Raw genomic sequence first — 24,410 nt, 5'->3', positions numbered from 1 at the left:
GTGCTTTAAGTGCTACTTCAGTAATAAATTATCTTAAACCATGCAATCAAAGAAAATTTGCTTCTGGTGACGCAAGCTTACAGAACTGTGCTATTTTCATAACAGCAGCCTCCAGCAAATATTCGCTATTGCAACTGTCACTGTGTGACTCTGGCATAGAAGCAGATTGCTAATATTGCATGGAACTGAATTCCAGCAGCAAAAAGAAAAAAGAAGATTTCAGGATGCACAAGAATCCATTTATGCTTATGCTTATGTTATAGTAACAGACTAAACATTAAAAATAATTTTAAAAGATCATTAAAAACTAATCTAGCTCACTGGAAAAAATCAAATATTTATTTTGACAAGAAGATAAAACCAGAAGTAAAACATTTAGTGAGAATTGTCTCCTTTGGGTTATACAGATACCACAGTTCCACAGGAAGACTGCAAGTATGTGATTAAGGTCCTTTTAAGTAAGCAAGATTAATTTTATATCCATCTACAAAACTCATGATATTGCTTTAGGCTGGAGAAAAAGAAAATTACACCAACTTGTGTTTTTCTTCTGAGTATGTGAAAGTCTCACTCATCAGTTCCTGCTACTAAGAATTTCTTATCCTAAGACTATAAATAAACCTACAGAGAAAAGTGCTTTGACTTCAAACAAATCACAACTGTTTATGAGCTTATTTTTGCTTCCACAATCTCAAGTGGCATGCATTTAAAAATATCTGACTTAGCACTTAACTCATGCATTCTTGTCTCATTTAAATTAGTGTTGCCCTTAACATAAAAGGATGGACAATTTGGCCCATAATGCTGTCCATGACGCAAATGAAAACAAAATAAAATTAAATTAAAAAAAAAGCTATGAAGTATGCTGTTTGTTATGCCAAAGAGAACTTGATATGAAGTATTTCATTGTAGTATAAGATCTCTTACAATTGCAAAAGCATTGCCATCTGGCTTCCTTATTGCAAACGTTCATCAAGTAAAAGACCACTCAAGTACGGGTGCTTGACGCTGACATGTTCAAAAGAGTCTCAACATTTTATTTTCCTGCTTGCTAAGGACCAAGTCTCTAGCTTCTTGGACTTTGCCGAAAATCCCATGCTTCATGTCCTCTCTGTTAATTACATTTGAAGATAGGATATTATTTCTTTTGAAACTATAAATACAACAGTGGACTATATTATAAACAGAGTACCAACTCAAAAATAACTATGCAATCAAACTTCTTCGTGCTTGGCTGACTTTTTGAATTCCTGTTCTTAAGCATAAGCATGTGTGCTAGCACACTGGTTGGATCTGGCACTCAATCAAAACACTTTAGGGAACACTGACTCAAATGTATCAGCTCCTCCTCTTTTATATGTAAAGAATACAAATCGATTATTTTGTGGTTTATTGATATTTGGCCTACTACAATATATTGTACAGAAAGTTCTTTCAGTATCATACTATGAAGATTCTATTCATTATACTTAGTTTTACATTCAAAATCCTGATTCAATTTATTTTTAAAGATCTATTCTGCCCCAAATGGTTATCTTTTACTTAGAGAGTTAGAACTGTTTTTTTTTTTTTTTTTTTTTTTTTTTTTTTTTTTTTAAATTCAGAAAATCCACATAATTTCTTTTTAAATACTCAACATTGTGGGTGGTTTTCTTTTCTTTCTTTTTTTTTTTCTTTTTTGCATATAAGTTCTAATATCTGAATGACAGCTGTGTACTTCGTTACTTCATGGCAATATCTCCATCAGTGAAACAACACTAAATATTGGAATTCATGATATTTGCCTGATATTTTACTATTTAATGGACCAGAATGGAAGGGCTGAAAACTCTGAAATAATGAACAAAGCAGTACATGACTAAACAGGAATACAACATGAACATTTTTGATGAGGGGCCTCTTGTTTCTTAAACATCAGACATTCATCTGTTTTCTCCTCCTTCCCCTTTCAATGCCCTAGCTGAGTTAGACAGTATCTTGCTAAAGTTCCTTGTTATTTTGATTAGTCTAGGTCTTCATCGTGATTGCTCTTGATACTCAAAAATGAAAGGCCTAGTGTTTCAAATGTAGTGCCCAAGCATTTCTTCAAACAAACAGAACAAGAAGGACTGTAAAACTTTCCCAGGATTAGCATGAAAGCCAAGTACCCAGAATTTCCTTGGTTTGTAACTGAAGAGGCAGTGACCTCACTGTTTTGACCATTCCATGTTTTCTAACACTTAAATTACATTATACACAGTATTCATTGCTTAGAAATAAAGGATGAAAAGAAGTGGCCCTAAAACAAGTGGTTTCATTTTACTGAGACCCCTACTCCATGCTTCCCCATGACATGCTTTGGTGCAGATCTGATGGGAGTGGGACAGAAAATTGCATATTTTGTGACAAAAGATGTCCTCAGAGAGAGCAAGAGTGAATAGAAAATAGCAAACTTCATATAATTACTCGTTAGATTTTTTTTCTCCAACAAAGCTTGAGTCAGCCGAGTCCTAAAATGACCCTTCTTCATTAATTAGCAGTACACAATCTTCTAACAAAATTATACCTCATTTTTCCTAGCTGCTCCCTTGGTTTAAAGCACAGTTCATTAATCCTGAACAGGATTAACCACAGAGGACAACTGCATTCCTAGTCAGGTTAATTGCACAGAGCTGGCAGCAGCAATAACAGCTGGGGGTAAAAGGCCTATGGAAAAGGAAGGAAAAAGGTAGGGAAATGTCACGCTGTGCCTGGGTTTTGGACTTTGGGTAAATGTAGCTGACAAAAACGTGTCTGGAAGGAAAGGAGACAATGAGCAGCAACTATTTTCAGGCTATTTTAAGCAACTATTGGTTACGTCTGGATTTGGGAGCTGAGCTGTCCTTTCAGGTCTATTGCATTGATTTTCCCCTCAGTGAGGCAGAAGAATAATGGCCTTCACCAGTACGAGTAAAAGGGTCCTTGCACAAGGAGCTTTGGGGGGAAATCATGTTGCTCACTGAAGCTATTGTTGTCATTTAATTAATGAGACTCATGTAGTGAAAAATTCAATTTTAAATCAGGACAAAATGTTTTCTTAAAGGGTGGAGCTCACAGTCAAATTCAGAAGATTGTGTGTATTGGTGTCTCAGCAACCCTGCTAAAATAACACATTTTCTGTTTAGACACTAACTTGAAGGTTATACATAAAGTGGAGTGAAAGATTTCATTTTGATAGCTAGGATTTTATATTGGAGGCTGCAATGTAAAACACTATTTTTAAGACAACAAATAAAACATGCACATGGTCGTTTGATCACATATTGAAGGAAAGCTGCATTATCCTACATGTAGGTCCCCCCGTTAGGCAACATCAAAGGCAATACTGGCAAACTGCCATCAACTTTATATCTGCACATACTTCATAAGCATTTCCCAACTTTTAAGAAAGAGCAAAACAAATAAAAATATATATCTGGAGCAAATCTTAATCCATAAGCAAAAATTGTGCAGTGATTGTGTGTTGCACCACTAGAAAACAAGGACTTGAAAAATATTTTTTATAAGCTAAAAACTCACTAAAGAAAAAGATTTGTAAGATATACCAGTCAGATGAATGTACCTTTTTGCAGCATAGATGCTAACATTAGCACAGCCAATCCTGTCCATATTGTTAAAACCTCTTATCTTCACAAATCGGATGGTTGCACACAAGCTGCCTGTTGTTGCTTGGTAGACACTGAACTCCAGGGATATTTGAGGGATTTAGTTTTGGCCAGAAGTCATCTAGAGACAGTTATACCAGTAGAATTAATGGATGGTTGTGTTACTGTGTCCAGGAACATCCCTGATACCAGTGAAAATCAGTAGTGCAGACAGTAGTCCAAAATACATTTTAAAATAGGCTCTTTTTTAAAAATAGTCTCTGGAGGCAGTTTTTCCCCAGTGAGAAGCCAAGGAGGAACTTTTGTCTGCATCAATAACTTCCAATGGCTATTATCTGCCCAAAGACCCCTTAGGGCTTTACCTCCTTACTTGGAACTTTTACTTCCTTACTTGGAAGAACATGCTGTGGTTACCAAGATCAGTATGCAATCATGATCAAGACTCATGCCTACTACTCGTTCTGCCCTCACATGTCTATGTGGCAGACCTAGAAAAGGAAGAAGCAATGGTGATGTTTTTCACCTGGCTCTATGAACTACAGTGATGGAAGTGACCTTTGAAGGGGACATCTCCTAAATTCTCAATTTCTGCAACAGATACAAAAATCAGACACAGTCCCAGCTATGCATTACCAGAGATTAAGAAGAATTTTTCACATAGCAAGCAGACTGGCAAAGTCTATTTAAAATTTGATATCAGAAACAATTTACTGTGGAATTATTCTCTCAACATTCTGTCACCAGAAACAAAGAAGCACAGAGAAGTATTAAGAAGTTATTAAGAAGGAGAGAAAATACTTTGCTTTCATTAATGAAATGGAACAAGGAAAGAATGAGTGAACTGCAGAGCAGATTGCATGCAATTGCTCTCCATTTTAAGCAAAGTTTTGTTTTGGGTTTGGTTTTTTTTTTTTTTTTTTTTTTTTTTGGTGGCATTGGTTTTTTGGGGGCTTTTATTTTATTATTATTTGAAGCAATTTAAAACCTCCATCTAAACTTTAAGTTTCAAATCAGATTTATATTCTAGAACCTAAAGGTAATTTAAATAACTGGAATCTAGCGTAGAATTTCTGAGAATTCTGACTTCTGACTGCCCTCATAAGTATAATACCTCATGGCTTTCTCCTGTCTCAAATCCAGGAATAATTAAAGCTATTCCCTTTACAGCAGCTTACTTCCTTTACTGGAGAGCACTGAGCCAGTAAATCTGTTTTTGGCAATAAACTAATGTTGTATCTAAAGCAGGGATTGTCAGAAGCATCTGTTGTAACTGTAATTTCTTTCAGTAGAGGGAAGGCAGGGAAAGCAGTGAGAAGATGCATTCTTTCAGACATCTATCTTGGGGTGTGCTGCGAGTAAAGCTTGCAGCAGATGTGTTCTGATCAGCAATGGCTTTCTTAGAACCATATGCTCTTCTACGCACATCTGAGACTACAAATGCCTAAATTTTAGAGGAACAAATTTCAAAGAGAAAGGATGAGAGAACACAATGGCAAATATTAGTTTTCTCTTCCTTATTTTTAGAGTAAATGAGTGTTCTGACTCCTTTGCTATCCCATTTAGATTTTTAGCAGCCATCTTTGGTTTGATGCTTTTACAAGGAATGTCCCTTTGGCTGGCCACATAATTGTTGCTAACATATTTCATTAATTGACAGGTGCACCTCAAGTCAAGTAGTATTAAAGTGAGTGCCAGAGAAAGGAAATGTCTTCCAATTTCAAGACAGTCTGTGAAAGGATCTTTTACTACATACACCTGCAATTAGTATGACCATTTATTTAACTTGCCCTTGTATCTCCATCAGCTTCCATTGCCTAAAATAAATGTTCTCTATATTATCTTCACCTGCTCTACGCGTTCCTGTCTCCAAACCATCACAGATCACTTCTGGACTGATGGATACATCTGAGCTATGAATGCAGCAACATCATTTAGAGAGAGTTGCATAAATTCAGACCAGCCATTTACAAATAAGCTGCTGTCACCATAGTTCTTGACATGAATTATGGGTTTTGTTTTGCTATTTCTTCTGAAGAATAAAAGCTTTTTTTTTGTTGTTTTTGTTATTTGTTTGTTTTAACATAAAAAGCTATTCTTTTATACAACACTACCAGCCTTTGTTGGCTGTCATGGATCAGTCTTTACCTTCTGGCAGCCTGCTACCAACTGAACTACAAGCTTAATTGCATTAGTTGGCAGAAGTAACATGTTAAGTAAACCACAGTGAGGTTAGATACCTGATTCTTGGACTAGGCAAAGAGTGAGAGAAACCTGCCTCCCTCAGTTCTCTGGTAAGTTACTAAGTAAATTTTGTTCTTTGTAAGAAGAATCAGAAACAACTACCAGCAGGAAGGCTATTGGTGCTCTGCTATCTGGGATGTACCATAATTTTAGCAGGCAAACTCTACAAAGAAGCAAAAATAGAAGGCGGCTTTACTAGCACAAATGTTTTGTTTTTCTTTTCTGATGAATTACATAAATTATTTTGCAAACAAAGAGAAACAACAAAAATCACAAATATGATGGCACTGATCATAGATACCATTCCTAGCTTTAAATCTTATCAAATCACATATATTATTTGATTTAACCCATAGATATAGAATAACTATAGGTTTCTTTGCTTGAGATAACAAGGTAGCAAAGTAGTCCTTAAGAAAAGTGACAAAGGAAGAGAGTAGCTTCATATTAATGAAAGTTAGCATCAAAGGGCAGCTCCGGATTAGCTTTAACAAACATTTGCAGAATCTCAGTTTAAGCATTTAATTCTTGCTGTGTTTTGGCCTTCCTTTATGCAGGCTCTTGTAATATTCATTTAAAATACTCATTTAAAAGAACCAAGAGTGACATAAATCAATATTAGTAGTGACATAGTTAATTTTGTTGGACAGTGCTGCCCAAGGCTTGCACAGGACAAAGTTTCTGTTGTGTTGAGTGACAGTAACTATGTTCTAAGTGGTGTAATTCTTCCGTGATTGGTCATAGGGGGAGTGAGAACTGCAATTTGTTCAGAAGAAATGCCAAAGAAGGACATTTGAATAAAATAGCCTTATGGAACAGGAGCAGGGCTGCTAATAATTTCAAATGGCTATAATTGTAATGGTCACATTTTCTTGTTCAGCAGGGGAGAATATTAATAATACAGGTTTTGTAATTAATTTCCTTTGTAAACACAAATTTTCATTCTCTACACATTATACATCTTCCTTTATATGCTGGGCGTTTTGTTTTTCTTCCTTAAGTATAACACAGTAGCAACAAAGGTGGTTTCATCTTCCTTTCTAGAACTGACTACAAATATTACACCACTTACAAGATCATACCCTAACTCCGTTATTTTTTTTCCCCTTTCTTGTGCAGGACAGTTATCCAGACATCACTCAGTCTAACACCATTCAGACCGAGCTTTCTCTCTTTGAAAAGAAAGAAAATAAAACTTCTCTGTATAGGAGCTTAATATCCTATAATGCTGGATCTTTAGTTTTCATTCAGTCATATCCTTCTCCTGTGTGCAATATAACATAGAAAAAATGTATGATTGACTCCCAGGAAGCCCCAGTTAAAAAAAAAAAAAAAAACAACAACAGAAAATTACCCTTATTAAGAATGTGAAATAGCAGCCTGTTTATGAATAACTGACTATTTTTCACATTCACTTTATGCAGCATCTAGAAGGACAGAATAACTCAAGTCTTTCAGCCATTTTTAATTTGTTAATCAAATGACAAGTTTAAAATATCACATATCTGGAACAATTAGATCACATATTCCATGGTCACACCTTCACTCAGTTTATCATAAGTGATTTCTTTAAAATCCACTTTCTCTTCATAAAAGTAATATTGTCAGTACTTCTGTTGTGCCAAGATATCTTACCTCAACAATCCCAATTCTAAGATCTACAGAGGAACAGAATACACAGAGAATGGGGGTACATAGTACCAAATGCAGCAAAGGCTTTAAACAATAATCCAGACTAATTTTATATAGTGTTTTGGGGATTGCTGGAGGTTTGTTTTTTGTTTGGTTGCTTCCTTTTTAGGTTGACATTTTTGGGGGTGGCTTTTCTCGGGCAAGGGGATGGGGAAAGTAGGGGAGAGGGAAGGAGTGTATTTTACCTTCTGTGACTTACTACTTTCAAATACCTAGCAGATAGTGAAAAACATTTTTAAAATTCTCAAGGAAAACCTGCTGTATTTAAAAGGAATGCATCAGTTATTTGCATGAAAAATACAGCATTATGAGCCTAATTCTGTGTATTAGTTTTCAAAAATCTTGGAAAGAAGTTGTACTATGACTGCATTAGTAGAATAACAGCAGCTGCAAAAACGTATCTTGAAATTCCCTTCAGCTTCTGCAGCATCCAGTACAAGAATATCTAAGGATCTCCTTAGCACTGGAATGCCATATTAGACACGTTCTCAGAATTGTTAGGTTGATCCCTTAAGTATATTAAAAAAATAAATTTACCTTGGATCACTTTATATGATGACATTTTAGAAAAGTCAAAACAGGATGTAAAAAAATGACAGCACAATTCTTCTGAAGCAAAACTTCCTCTATGACAGTCCCTGAAATTGCCATGTATACTACAAGGTATAGATTTGGGCCTTTTGGACAATTGTGTGGTTTCATTTTTGAGAACCTGAAATAATTCATGCAAAATGTAAAGATTTTGGTGAACACATGCCCAAATTGATTGCATTCATGCTATGATCATTAGTCACTTGGCCAGTAGATAGAGAGTTTGCTTAGCTCTCCTTCAGAAAAATCTTCATCAGCTATGACCTTATAAGCCAATTGATTACAGAAGTACTTGAGCTTATATATATACATATACACACACTTTTTTTTTTTGAGTGGGAAAAAGACCATAAATTGACAAGAAAACAGAATACTTGTTCCTCTTTCCCAAAGCCTTTGGACTACAGATTAAATGATAGAATCAGTGCCAGAAGTCTTGATCTATGACCATGAAGAACACACATACACTTTTACTACTGAAAGATTTTTTGGTGAAATGAAAGACAAGGTTGGAAAAAAATGAAGCAATAAATGAAGACTTCAGTTAATGTAAATCCATTAGCAAATGTTGCTGTCTATCTTGTCTTCAAAAGGACTACATATTATATATCTGCCCTTCTTCACAAATTAAGAAATGTGAAATTAGAGTGAAAATACATGAGTGGAACCCAAGTAAGTCAGATTTATAATGTACAACATTAGAATGTTTTAATACTTATTTGGAAAATGGAAATACTTTGCTTCAAAAATAAGCCATCCACCAATTTTCCCAGGCAGCTACTGTACTACACTTCAAGTCTATTTATTATACATATAGTACACACATATCTGATCTCTTTCATGTCCTGTTAATAGTGAAGACAAGATCTGTAACGGTTTATGCATACAAAGAACAGAACACACTTCTATTTTTCATTGCCATAGCAGGAAAATACTATCAATAAACACTTAAATAACTACCTCTCCTAAAAGGGACTGTAGCATCAAAAAGTACCAGAAGATGAGCGTAGACAAGACCATAGTGGTAAAATCTAAAAAATACACCATATGACCAGTAAAATTCTGCAGGAGTGGGGAGCATGTAAGTCAGTCATAACAAACAGAACTCAGAGGTGGTAAACAGTCCTCCAATGCTATGCTTTTGCTACTTGTTCTTAAAGCTTTCAGATAGCTTTAACATGAAATTAAGTAAAATTCCAGTAGTTAAACCTTGTAATAAACAAAAACCTTTTGCTTCTTTTATCCTCTTTTACACTTGCTAATAAAGTATTGCAGAGATGGTATTCCAGACTTTTAAATGCAGTAGAAAATTACAATTTGAGAAAATAAAATATTAGAAATAGGGTACAATGGAAAGCACACTTCTGAATTTGCATAGAAATGCTAAAAATTCACTGAGGCACAGTGAAGCTACAGTTAGCTGTGACAGCAAACCAATAGAGGTTGTCTTAATACAAGCATATCTCAAGGAGAAAAATGCTTCTTAAGCCCATACCCTACTAGGACTATATTTTAAATATTAAGTTGCTAACTGCCCATAACAAACACTTAAAATTAACTTACTGTCTATTATGATACCTCATCATCATCATTTTCAGACTATAACCACTTACACTTTACTGACAACTGAGCTTAGCTGAGCCAGGAAAGATGATGTAGGTTAAACTGCCTTCTACTCTTTGCTCTTTTGTATCTAAAGACCACAAAAACTGACTCCAGATCTGCATTAGGTATGACTGTGGCTATGTACAGGATTTCTTCTAGCATTCTGTCTTAGGCAGGATCTCAGATATCTTGTCCGGCTTTTGAAAAAACTGTGTATAATGATTTCAGCTCTCCAGCCCCTCATGTTGTACAGTTTGTATTACATTTTATATTTCTAGGTTCACTCTAAGCATGTAAGCAAAGCTTGTGAATGTCTTTTTACTAAAAAAAAAAAAAAAAAAAAGCCATAGCATTTAATCATTTAGTACATGAACCTGAGTCCTAGCAAGTAAGTTCTCCTAACACTTTAATCACGACTTAGTCCAATGATCAATGCATCTCTTCACAGGCTGTTCTTTGTTAATTCTTTAAAAATAAATAGGAATGGACTGGAAGCCATCCATATTTGGTAACATCTTTTTTATTGTGACTTCAGGCTGCAACAGCTGTTTCAAATGTCAGCAGATAGGGCAGAATTAAAAGGGATAGACAATAGACAGGGGAAATGCAGATATAACCTATATGTGCCTAATACCAAGAAATCTGCATATGGATAGTTGGTTATCAGTTCTTTTATTAAAATTTATTAATACTTTTAATCACTCCAAATGTGCAGCTGCTACCGTGCCAGATGAGATGAATCTGATCAAGATCTCTTCTTTGCTCTGCCGAGACACTGAAAAAATGCCACATGACAACTGACATTTAAGAAAAATTCTTAGAAAAATACTAATATAAGTCAGTGTTCACAGAATGGCCAGGGTTGGAAAGGACCGCAAGGATCATAATCTCCAACTCCCCTGCAACATGCAAGGCACCAACCTCCCCATTTAATCCTAGACCATCCTGCCCAGGGCCCCATCCAATCTGGCCTTGACCACCACTAGGGACGGGGCATCCACAGCCTCCCTGGGTGCCCTGTTCCAGCACCTCAGCACTCTCTTTCTTAAAGTTCTTTGCACTCTTTAAAAGAGTATTTGAAATGAATCTTCTAGAGCACGCCCACATTTCCTGCAAGTATATAGTTTATAAATAAGAAAACCAGAGCCCTCATTCCATTTTAGATAGATGAAAGTCTATTGTGAACTGATTATATCACTAGAATGCATCACATGACCTAAAAAAAAAAATCATTATTGCATAACAATAGTAATCATTAAAACTACCAAAGCACTTTGTACAGTGACTTTTGGGGACATTTAGTAAGGTGGGCAACTTCAGTAATTTTGATAAGTTTGCCAATGGCAGTACTGGACTAAGACATAAAAATCAAGCCCTCCTTGAGGCAATCCCTAGCAGTGATTGCACTCTACAGTTAAAATGTGTCAAACTTGCAGGACCAGATTCCTATTCTACTTGTTTGTTTAATTGCAGGTTGAGACATCAGTTCAGATTTTTTGTACGCGTAGAACTGAAAAATGGAACAAAGTAGATTGTCCTTGCAACAGCGAAGTCTATGAAAATGTCTTTAAATGAGATTTTGCAAAAGAGCTCTTCTAAAAAAATAATTCCTCCCTCTCCCCCCATACCTTCTTGTATGTCAGGTTATAATTACTGGAACTAGCCAATTGAGCTTTAGGGAAAATGACAATACCTTTAGGGCTAAATTGTGACCTACTTTTTCTCAACTATAATTTCTCATACCTGTTAGCAAAGTCCACATACTTCTTTATCTGTGTTTTTTTCCCCTCAAAACAAATGCTTCAGTGATGTTTTTTTCTAAAAAAAGAAAATAATGCCAGCATCTATACAATAACAAACCAGTCTGCATGCATGATGAAAGGGAACAAATGGCAAATATTGCCTTTTTTTTTTTTTTTTTTTTTGCTTTTTCAAAGTTCCAAGAGGTAACGTTAGCATTAGCAACAGTAAATCAAACATGCTCAAAAATTATGAAAGCTATCTCAGCAATGTTCTTACCAACTAGAAATATATACTCTTCTTCCAGACTTAAAAAAAATCCAACAATCTTGTGTGTGTGTATGTATACACACACACACACACACACACACACACAGTCTTTTCTCCTTTGAACTTTAAAGTTTTAATGTTTTGTTCTTTCAGCTTCTCCTCTTTTCCCCTTGCCTAGCAGCTCAGCATAGGCATTCATAGGCTGCTGCTTTATGACCAAAGCAGTGCACTGTACTGGCTTGTACCACCAGTATCAGCAGCTGCTGTTAAATCACCTGTCAAATTTGCAACATTCTCACTCAATTTACCCTTAATGTCAGACTTGCACTTTTTTTGTCCATGTTTCTGTTCATGTTGTTTACACAAGGGTTCTGCTGAGACCAATGGATGAGCAGCTTGATTTCCATGCACAGATGATTCTTTATACCAGCTGCCTCTCCACTAGGAAATGGAGAACAGAGCAAAATTCAAATGCACGTTGATATTTTATGTATTGGGTTCCATGAGTCATTGATTCATGTATGTAGTAGACATCTTTGGATCTGGAATATCTAAATGAAAAGCTGGCAGTCCTGACCATTGTGCAGATATTTCAAAGTAATTAACACACAGTATGCTTATGTTTTGAAAATGAATTTATCACTATACATGCACGGAATATAAATTTGCTTGTGTGCAATGTGCGAACTTCTATGAAAATATATTCATCAGTGTAGATCAGTTGATGATATCAAAATATTGTGAATCATATACTTACAGAATTTAACCAAAAATGATTATTTTCAATGCAACATGTTCTAATCCTGACCAAAAAAGAAAGAGTTGATGAGATCTTACAGGAACAAGTATTTCTCACCAGTTATCAAAGTTAGGCAAAGTTTCTGTAAGAGATTTCAGAACATACCATGGCAATAATTGAGGCACAGAGATAAAAGGAATGCTTCAGACTTGATCCTCTTACATCCAGATGGTAAAAGGAGAATTGCATAGTCACTCCTACATCAGAGGACATAAATTGTTCCTTTTGGATGCCATGGCACTAGTGGAAGACCGAAATACCCATAGTATTTCCTCAGTTCTTTCTTCCTTATCCTATAAATATGTCTGGATTGAAATTCAGATCTGTGAGACAAGATCAATTCAAAAAAATTCAAGGTGAAAAGCCTCTGGTTTGAGTGGTAAATACCACTACGAGTTCCAAACTCAAATTTTTACAGAGAGCATCACAGGAAATTCTATAGCCTACAATTTTGCTATTGTAAACTGCTATCACCAAGAGCACGAAGTCCTCAGCACAAAGCCACTTTTCATAAGAATACCCACTCCAGCTATACAGTCTAGGTTGCTGCAGTTAGCCACATATTTACAAACACACACAAGATGTGATCCTTGTAATACCACAAAAGTTATTTTACTTCCTGCCCAGTACAGTTTGATGTGCAAAGAAGGAACTTTTCAGACACTTACAACAACCACTGATAAAAGTATACTTTTAATATTTGGAACGTTTACTGTGTCGGTGGTATAAACTTTATAAGAATGCAAGGCACTGGAGCATACAGTAGCTCCCTTTGTGAATCAAAGGACACACCTCACTGCTTAGTTTGTCAAATATTAAACTGTTTAATTTCATGAAAAATATAATTTTAAACAACAAAAAATAGTAATGTATTTTCTGCTTTTAGTTTAAAGGGATCAGCTTGTCTGTTTTCCTCAGTAAAATCACTTTTTATTTCAAAGATGAGTGGTGTTCTTCAAAACTTACACCAAAATAATGAATAAACATTTCTAAAGCTAGGAAAATAAAGCTTTTTTTTTTTTTAAACTTTTATTTTTACTCTTACTTTCTTAGCACATACACACAGTACAATTAGACTGGCTAAAATATTTATGGTTCATTTAGCTATAGATGTTTGCAGCATCATGGAAAAATAAAAGAAAACATTGTTCTAAAAGGTTTAGCCATTCATTTATTGGGAATAATAAGCAAATATGGAAGTAGGTGTGCTGTTGGAGAAGAGTGAAAGATCTGAAAGGCTTTTTAAGAAAAACAGGTTTTATAAAGAGATTTTGAGAAACAAGGGATACAGGGGTTATCTAACACATGTGAAGAGACAGATGTTCCAAGAATAGAAGTGAAACAAAAAAGCAGACAGACATCAAAACGGAATGGAAGTAGACAAAAGAATCACCAAGAAAGCAATCTGCACAGAAGCTCAGGTCTGTCAGTGTCCCACAGGCAAGGAAACAAAGACAAAAATAATGATTTTCCATTTCTGATGGAAAACTTTTGATCGCAGAATTAAAATATACACACATTTGTATTGACAAAAGATTTCTGCATCACATATCTATCTTCACTGTTCAGGAAATGAATATAACACAATGGCAGAGCCCAAAATACTGCTCAATATTGTGTCCACTGATAAATGTAAAATAGAATGACTAAATTTTGAAAATATTTATATTTTCATAAACTTTAGAAAGTCAGGCACTACACTGACTGTTTTCTTAGATTATTCTATATGGACACATACCTCCCATGGCACCAGAATAATTCATCTGACTGAGAAGATATCAATATTATTAACGATCTTCATCCATGAAGTATTTTCATGGCCAAAATCAAAATATAACATTGAGCATGAAGTATAGCATGATAATTTGGTCTCACAGCCAGAGAGAAAGCATGACTTTCTTTTCAAAGTCACACAGAAATTTGCCTATCATTTTGAAACATCTACTATAATTTTTCAAATTAAACTCTGAGATAATTTTAATGACATTAAGATAAAATAGCATGCGTCTCAAACAACAATTGAGTAAAATGCTTTCCGCAAGTAAAGAATACTTTAAAATGAATTAGGTATTAGTCTATTTAGAAACTCCTGTTCTATATTATTACCAAAGCAAAAAAAAAAAACCAACAACAAAAACACCCATAACCAAATCAAACCAGAATGCTCAATAGAAAGTGTACAGAAATATCTACATAAAATAACATACAAGCTAATTTATGTTTGCATCTCAGATATCAAAATATATAAATTTAAGTCTGTAAATATGCAGAATATGAAGCAGACAGAAAAACAAGTAGTAATACCAAGAAGAGGAAAAGAAATATAAAAGTTAAAGAAAAATTTGAAGTACAACAGAAAAACACAGGAGACCTTTTAATATCTTGAATTGTAGTGTATGACTGAGTTTCCAAATATCTTTCCTAGAACTCAGAAGCTGAGAAACTTGGCTGTTCCATGTCTTCTCAATTAGATTAATACTGAAATTAAATACCACAACTCCTGTTTGCTCTTCCTCTTAACCAAATATAAATAAAAATGCTCAATCTGAAATAAACAGGAAATATGCTATGAAAAAAACTCCTAAGCATATAATAATAAAGTTAGCAGACAAAGTATAGTTCTGTCATTTTAGCAGATCTTTCAGGCAGGATTAAGACCACTACATGATTGGTGTGCAAGTGATAAATTTTAAAAGTAAGCTTTTATCTTGCATTTTTGATCATCTCATCCCTTTCTCTGTCTGCTTATCTCTCTCACCCAGATCTGTGTACATCATTCAAAGCTCTGCAGATTCTGCAGAGCAACGATTTGTCAAAAAAGAAAATCCCCAAAGAACCACAGCCAAGGATATCTACATCCATTCTAACAGATGTGGAATAATGGAATTTCAGTTTGGTGTTTTTTTTTTTTTTTTTTTTTTGGAGAAATGAAAGACAGGAAAAAACAATGCATTCAAGATCCTCGTACCACTGTGCTGCTATACAAAAAGAAATTTTACTTCACTCAAAAAGAATCAGTGGTAAATCCAATTCAATATTCTGTCTCCAATAGTAGTTGAGACTACCAACTTGAAAGGAAAACCAAGTTAAATCTAAACAAAACAATACAACACCACTACTCTTTCAGTAGGTTGCATCCCTAAAGTATATTATGATATTGTGCTTGGAATCTGAATACGCCCAAGGCTGAGCAAAACAAACACAGTTTATTCCTTGAATCCAGCAAAATTATTAGAGAAACATTTTAAAAGACCTTTTGATCTTTTTAAGGCTCTTTCAGTCAAGTCTTAGGTCTAACAGAAAAATTACTTGTTCTCCCAGCTGTCCTGAGGTACACTCAGTTCTAAAAAGAAAAAGATTCGCCTGCATAGGTGTTTTAAAATGTTATTCAAATGGAAAAAGAGACAAACTCAAAACTATAGCTTCTAACTAATCAGTACTGAGCAGAAACTTTTTAAACTGCCCTTAATGCAGGATTTCCAGTTAGGATTATTTGCTTCATTTTCAGTCTGCAGTCCTATCTTGACATCACTAGCAAGACCAATAGTAGATCATTAAACAGGGCAGCCCAGAGAAATATACTTTTTAAACTTATGAGATACCAATCATAATGCTATAATTTCAGGATACATAGGGAAGGATGGAAAAAGAGCAAGAAGGAACGAGTACTGGAAACACACAGAAACAAGAATGACCCTGTCTGAATTAAAAATATATATTTTTACATTAAAATACTAACCAAACAAATGAAGAATTCTTCCTGATATTTAATGACTTATTTCAGCTATTGCTGTTCTGTTCTATTACATCACAATGTGAGGGTATTTTCCATCAACTTAATAAAAACTAGATAGACTGTGAGGACAGAACAGAGCATAACTGGAAGTCCAGCTCTTCTAATCCCAAAGCAGTTAAGCTCCTAGCTCTACACATATCCATTGATTTTACATTTGAGGATGGTCCAGATGAATGTGAAAACATTGATGAAGGGGGTCTGAGCTATAGTTCGAATAGAATTTGATCAAAGCAAGCAAACAACAATAGACATATCTTCTCCCAACAGCAGATTTAAAATTTGATTGCTAAAACTTAGGAAAAAAGGTTTCAGGTGTTACACATCACAGTGTTGCCTGCTTTTGCAGTCAGACCACTGTTCTATTTGTGGTCTTCTGGACCCACTCCAGCAACTCTGTTTCATTCTTGTACTGGGTGCCCCAGATCTGGATAAATACTACAGATGAGGCCTCATGAGGGAAGAACAGAGAGGGACAATCATCTCCCTCACCTTGGTGGCCACCCCTCTTTTGATGTAACCCAGGATACTGTTGGTCTTCCAAGTCAGTGCACTGCTGGCTCACGTCAAGTTTTTTTTGTTTTTTTTTTTTTTTTTTTTTTTTTTTTAAATCCATCAGGACCCTCAAGTCCTTCTCCACAGGGCTGTTCTCAGTGAGTTTTTCTACCAGTCTGTATATAAACCTGGGATTGTCCTAGACTAAGTACAATACATTGCACTTGGTCTTGCTGAATCTCATTAGGTTTGCCTGGGCTCTCTTCATAAGTCTGTCCAGGTCCACTTGGATAGCATCCCTTCCTTCTGTTCTATGAACTGCATCACCCAGCTTGGTGTTGTCCACATATTTGCTGAGGGTGCATTTGATCCCACTGTCTACATCACAGATAAAGATGTTGAAGAGCACCAGCCCTAAGATAAACTCATAGGGATCCACTTGTCACCAACCTCCACCTGGAAGCCAATCATCATAATACACTGGCTAAACTTCAAAATAATTCTTTACTCACCAAGAAGTCCACCCTTCAAATCTGTACCTCTCCAATTTAGAGATAAGAATGATGCATGGGATGATGCTAAAAGCCTTGAAGTTAGCGTTAGTCCAGTTAGACCACATCAGTTGCTCTTTATTCACCAATGGTATCACTCCATTGTAGAAATAGTCACATCCTTTCAAAACTCCGACTATTATGAGAGAATCAAATTCACTATACACTTCAACACTGTCTCACCTACACATCTGCTGCAAGTTCACATTACAGAACAGTATTTACTATAAGCTTTTCATGGTGTGATTCTGACCGTAGGAGTAGCCAATACTTAACCCACTGATTTATGTGATCATAATTACTCAGTCTTGCTTCATCTCCTTATGAAAATATAAATAAGTTATTTGTGTATATTCATATATGTAGATGTAAACAAAACAAACAAGCAAACATTTTCATACCATTTTTCCTCATCCCAAATGGAAAGGATAATAATTCATGTGGCATTATGGATGAAATATTCTAAATGTAAGCAAAATCATATTTACCTCCATCTACAACATTCCAATAGCACAAGTTGATTGGGCACTAACATTCATCTATCTTTTAACATTTTTACAAGAATTGCACTGTAAGATTTAATGTGCTTTAGCCCTTACAATCTACTGCATCTTGGAAAAACAAATATATCTTTGCTTAAAGAGCTTTCTTAGTTTTGTTTCAGTTATGCTGGTCATTTGGCATGTGTTCATTCTCTGAACATGACTCATTCTAGTTTGCCTTTTTGTGAACCTTAAAAAAAAAACAAAATGATTTTTAAATGTTTCAGATTATATATGTGCTTAAAATTGCATACAGCTGTCCAAACACAATCTTAAAATCCCCTCAGAGCATTAAAATAATTCTCATAGAATTGCACTCTGTCCCCCTCTTGAAACATTATTAGTCTTCTGTTTGCTTTTTTTTATCTTCACTTATGTACAATACTGAATTTGATTCCTTGATTGCCTACTGTCACATGCAGATATTACTCCTCATTTATGTCTGACAGGATGTGCCTGTTTTATATATATTCTGGCTATTCAAAATCTGCTCATTCACTGTTTCACTCTATGTGCCTGTCTGAAGATACAAATTACATTTTCCCCACTATAGTTTCATAATCAAATGAGTCTTCCAAATTATTATTTTTTTATATTAAAGAGATAACAAATTCTTTTTAATAAAAGGAGGTCATTCTTTAATGTTATATGCTTCTCTATAACAATCCCTTTTGGATCATTTGCATGTTAAGTGATGTTACAAATCAAAGAACTATTATTTTGGTGCACAATTAATCTAACAACTATCTTCCTAGAGCCGGTAACAAATTCATTCTTTCATGCTGACAATTATTATTTTTGGCTATGCTACTGACATAAGATTTTGGCAAACAGAGGTACAATGAACTCAATTAATCAATAAGATGATGCGCAAATAATTTTTTTTTCCTTCCAAGTATAACTAATAAGGTAATTTTTGCACTTAAAATGGCAAAGGAGCATTATAGAAATGAGTGAAGATTAGTTTTCAAAGCTGCTATGCAGTTTAATTTTGGAACAATGTCACAAAACCTAAATGGGACTATTTTGTTTGAAGACTGAAAATTCTATTACTTTAACAGATATTGTGAAAAAAATTAGCAATGCTCTTGTGATTAAATGAACTAGGTGATACAAAGCTTAATTTAAATGATCAGTTTAGTTTAAATGTAGGAGTTGAAAAAAAATTAGGACTAATAATTACTGCCTCATGTCAGACTGAAGAGATTACCTGTTTGTTTTTTTTTTTTTCCTAATGAAAACCAAGTAAATCAATGAATTATAAAATTATTAATTAAAACTTATGTTATATCAGGGAATAACTTCCTGTTGTCTGGCAAAATTAATTCCTACTTCATAAATGGAAATGTGGAAAGTCTCATTTTATTTTAATTTCCTGTGGAACTAGAAGAAGCCAAATCTCGTGACACATATATATGCATAAAATAAAAGACAGTACATGAAAAGATATATCTGTAAATTCTCTATCTGGATAAGGGTTTCTAGAGGCTTATAGAAGACAGCAGTAGATTTTAATTTTAAAATAATAAAGAAGTTTTCATAGTTTTTGTACTTTTAAAAAGTTCATTTGTAGCTATCCAGATTTAATAGTGTTGCAGTCCAAGGAGATCTGTTTTTGACTGACAGATTGAGGACAAGAAGAATAAGGGATGATGGCAGTGCAAAAACATAGAGCTGCAGCAGAGAATACAAAAGGAGGATAGGATATAACACACATACATGAGAAAATAGAAGAGCAGGGCACAGTTAACAGAAGCTTTGATACATATTTTTTAGCCTTTCTTTGACATTTCGGTCCAGAAATACCTTAAAAAGGAGGAGAATCATGATTCGCTGCCCATTGCTTTGTGATAGCTGAAAGGAAAGTTTCCAGTCAGTCATCATGATTAACATCCTTTTCCAGAAAGGATTTTCAATAATCCAGTGATAGACAATGAAGTTACTTTGATGTAAACGAGACCATAAATAATATCAGATCAAGATAAGAGATGGAAGAGAAAGTATGAAAGAAAGATCTAAGCACCCTAGAACTCCTATCTGTATCCTAGAACTGCTGCTGCCTAGATGAGTGGCTGAAATATGCTTTCTATTTTATTGTTGCATTACCTTCTTTCAGTTACAGTTAAATTACAGAAATCCCTTGAGTGCCTTGCCAGAAGTTTAAGAGATACTATACTTTAATAACATCTACCTTCGCAGCTGTCAATAAAGAAAGAAAACAATGAAAAAATAAAAATGACTGAAAGGAACTGCTACCCTCATGTCTCAATTAAATAAATAATTATTTAGATTAAAACCAAATACCTTAGGAGATAAAAAGTGAATATAGCATAAATAAATATAATGTAAAACATGCTCAAGAATTCTGACTTGCTATCAAAATAATACATTTCCTTCAACTACAGAGGCAAAATCTAGATTTCAGTCTCACTAGTTGTATCTCTGTTGAAGACTTATTTTGTCTGTGTGCCAATTCAACTTCAGACTAAAGCAATTGCGTGCAGTTCTCAAGACAAAATCAGGAGTTATAGGTCCCATTTATAAATATTTTGTTAAAAACAAAACTGACTTCTTGTAAAGTCATCTTGAACAGAGAGTTTACAAGTGATATACCTGAAACATACAATACAGTACATCACAATTAGAAGTTAAACATTTATTATTACATCTCTATATTTATCTTTTGACATGCATAAAGCTAAGGCAACTGCATTATAACTTATTCTTAACTCACTTTCTTGGAATTTCTTTGATTTCCTTTTTCTCACTCCCGATGGTGGGTCATTATAACTTTCCTGAATAACCTCCATTGTCAATATTTACATTGATTTGTAATGGATAAAACTGACTAGAGACCTCTCAAGCAATGCTGTTAGTTGTTTTTTGTTGTTGTTGGTTGCTTCCCTCCCCCCCCCCCCCCCCCGCACACACACAATACAAGTTAAAACATCGAGGGCTTTAATTAACATTAGAAAAGTTTTCCTCCTATGACCTAAAATCTACATGGCTATATTTCCCTCAGACTAGTAGTATTGATTAAATTAGTGAAATAACTTGCCTTGGCAATTTTTATACAGCCTGCTAGAAAACTTCCAGCATGAAAATAAGAGAGAGACAAGAGCACTCAATTAGTACTTGCTAGGAATGCTCTCTCTCCCTTGGCTAAGAGATCAAAGATGAGTCATTATCTGACCATATTCTAAATGCTTTATTTATCAAATGCAAATGCACAGGGAAAGTGATTTCAATTTGTCAAGTCATTTTTGATCCATTTTAGGGAAAAAAAAAAGTTATGAATGTCAAAACTATCCATTATGGATGACATTTTGAATTGTACTGTTCTCTAAATGAGCACTGATAGTTTAGAATGGTACAGCCAATATGCAAAGCTATGTGAAATAAATTCCAAATGGAAAAGATACCTTACTAATATAACTCGATAAGAAAAACAAGCCAAAAAAGCTTCAGGTCAGTTATAGGTACAGCCTCTCACTTACACGGTTCTGGAACAAGGATATTTAGTAGAAGATGTATCTGTTTAGATGTCAATAGTTAGATTTGATAAAATTAATATTTCAATCTTATTCTTTTCCTTCATTCCTTTACATTGACTATGTACATAAATTATACACCTAAATGAGTATTTATGACAGCCTCCATGGATTTCAGCACACAAACATGAGGAGCTTCAGTGAATCTAAGTGAAGACATTTTCAGCTGATGAAATTCTGGACAAAACATTCTTCAGCAAAAGGAACGCCATAGAAAGAAAAGTGGCAGAGAGTAGTTAATTTCACAAGTACATTAATGAAAAATGTCTTATTCTTCTCAGCCTGTAAAACTCAGGTCAGTTAAATATCTTAAATAAAACTCTGATCAGTTTTTAGAAAAGTTGATATGTGGCAGAAGCTGACATGGGAGTGTGAGAGACACCAAAGTTTCACTCTTCTCTTAGGATAAAAGATAAATCAGAAATTCCAGTTACGACCCCATGGAAAACAGCTTTGATATTGTTTTAGTGAAAATAAAACACTGCCTCAAAATTTTTGTTTTCAAGAAACTATCATAATTTCAAAGTTATTATTACTTTATATATATATGTATACACACACACATATATATTTTCTAAAATAGATTTCCTTGCTGTACTGGATTATAGAAGAATACTGAAATAGAACACCTGGCTTTCTGGAATTACTTCGTTGAAATGTGGAACAAATTATCTTTATGAAGTATTATACATGGAAAAAAATGATCTATTTCCTTACAATACACTGATAATACTTAGAAAGAATAGTAAACTGATGTAATTAATGAGATTTCAACCTTGTAAGATGTAATTAGGATAGCACCGATAAATCTAACAGCAGAAGTCCCAAACCTTGGACCTGAGTGGACTAACTTCCCTTACAAAAAGAGAAAGACAGAAGCCACTATTTTTAAAGGTTTCTAATTTCACTGAACTAAGGAAGAAACACTTGTCGGAAAGCTATTTACTTCCATTCCTAAGAGCATTTTGTTAAAAATAGTTTCATTTCACTGAAGTAAACCCATCATTTCCTGATGGTGAAAAGATGTAAGCTCTATTTGCATTCTCTCTTTTTCCCTCCCTTTCTGAAAAAATGCAAGAAACATAATAATATAAAATTAACTGCATAAGAAAGTTAAAAAGAAAATGAAAGCCACAATAAAAAATAACTTTATATACTGATATAGTCATTAGTTCATATATTCATGAACTAATGTTTAATATTGAACTGTTAAAACAATCACAGAACATACGGAGCTACTCCAAGAGATGGGAGAAGAAAAAAAAAAAATGGTAGAGAAAGGAAAGGCATTTTAGGACTCATTATTTACATATCTCTGTTAAAAAAAAATAATAATAATAAATTAAAAAAAAAAAAAAAGACTTTCTATTGCTGAACAATATATTAAAGCAATCTTGTTTTTTCATAGAATCAACAAAATTATGCTGTGAGGAATGACAGCAATCATAATCATTTTCCTTGTAAATAACACATGGTTAAGTCCAACTGTACAGATATCTCGTAAGACAAAAACATTAATATATGTTCTCAAGGAACTGCACCTCCACTTGTGCATATGTTACAGCTGGAAAGATTATTGTGGTAACAATGGGAAAAGAAACAAACTAGGAAGAAATGCTCACCTGTATCCAAAGATCTAGGTTCACAGGAAAAACTTCACAAAGAAGGGAGCTCCAGAAACAGACCCTTCCCCAGTGGCAGTTCAGCCCTTAAATGGGGTCTAGGAGAGGTGCAGCCAGGCTTCACCCCTTTCAGTCACACAGCTGAATTGCCTTCACCTGTGCTCCCATGGCTGACTCAGTCCTTGCCCAGGTGATCAATCAGTGGTTCCAGCCCTGATTCAACAGTTCCCATACCTACATCAACACTCAAACATACATTGGATACAGTCTAGTAACAAAGTTGTACCTTCTGCCTATGCATTTCTTCAATTCTTCAATGATCTTTTTTTTCACATAGAAACACGTATAGTCAAAATAATAAACATCATATTGGCCCTAAACATCTTCCTCAAAGCTCACACCAGAGGTGAAAATCTTTGCTGTTTTCTAGAATGGTTGCTTCAAAAGTAATATCTCATTCATGTTGACCCATGAAATCAGATGTGGATGCTAGCTGTATGGTAGTAGAGGCTGAACCTTCCTGCCAATATTATGTTAAACTTTGTCGCTGTGTGATAGATGGCAGCAGAGAGGCAGTCTGATAAAACTGTATCTGACATGCAAGTGCGGAGGAAGGAAAGGTGTGAACTGAATTCCTTCATGTGGAAAAAATGGTACCCATTGGCATTCATTGTCTCTTGCTGAATGTTTATAGAAACCAAACTGTGGATGTGAGCACAGTGAGGCAGTGGGTGGTGCATTTCAGCATTCATGATGGTGACATGAAGACAAGCCATATTCCAGAGGGCCATGCACACTACAAAATGAAGAGCATCTTGATCAGCTCGTCTGTATAAATCGGCAGATTATGAGAACTGTGCATGGAGCTGAATATTAGCTTCAGTGTTTTGGAAACAATGGTGGCCATATTGGAATATCACAAAATTTGCACCTTTTGGTTCCTACAAATGCTCACACAAGAACAGAAAGATCTCCATGAGCAAGTTTGTCAGGACCTGTTGAACCAGTGCGAGTCTGAAGATGACAAGTTTCCTGGATCCATAACATTACCAGTGACAACACACTGCACTACCACTGCAAGCCAGAATCAAAATAGTAGTCCATGTGATTTCCTCACAGAAGAAAAAGTTCAATATGCATCCCTCAGTAGATAAAGTGGTGTGCACTGTCTTTTGGGATAGTGAAGAGATGATCCTTATAGATTTCCTGGAATCTGGACAAACCATCAACTCTGACCACCACATCTTGACACTGATTAAACTGAAGGCTCAAACTTCCAGAGTTAGGCCAGAGAA

At 34.8% G+C, this 24,410-nt stretch overlaps 1 protein-coding gene and 1 long non-coding RNA gene across 5 annotated transcripts in view; both read right to left on the bottom strand.

Annotated features, from left to right (window-relative positions):
* Positions 1 to 24,410, bottom strand: part of ZNF385D (zinc finger protein 385D) — a 394,225-nt gene that overhangs the window by 15,881 nt on the left and 353,934 nt on the right. The gene's annotated exons all lie outside the window — the stretch shown is intronic.
* Positions 10,146 to 23,129, bottom strand: LOC149917462 (uncharacterized). Its single transcript, XR_016467722.1, has 3 exons — positions 23,116 to 23,129; positions 11,496 to 11,570; positions 10,146 to 10,527 (listed from the first exon to the last, which is right to left on the bottom strand). It is a non-coding gene; the product is annotated as an uncharacterized LOC149917462 (long non-coding RNA).

This window comes from Phasianus colchicus, chromosome 6, assembly GCF_987193195.1.
Source record: "Phasianus colchicus chromosome 6, bPhaCol1.hap1.1, whole genome shotgun sequence".
Classification (NCBI taxonomy): Eukaryota; Metazoa; Chordata; class Aves; order Galliformes; family Phasianidae; genus Phasianus; species Phasianus colchicus.
Note: the sequence above shows the minus strand (reverse complement) of the source record. Positions and strands in the feature narration are given on the sequence as shown.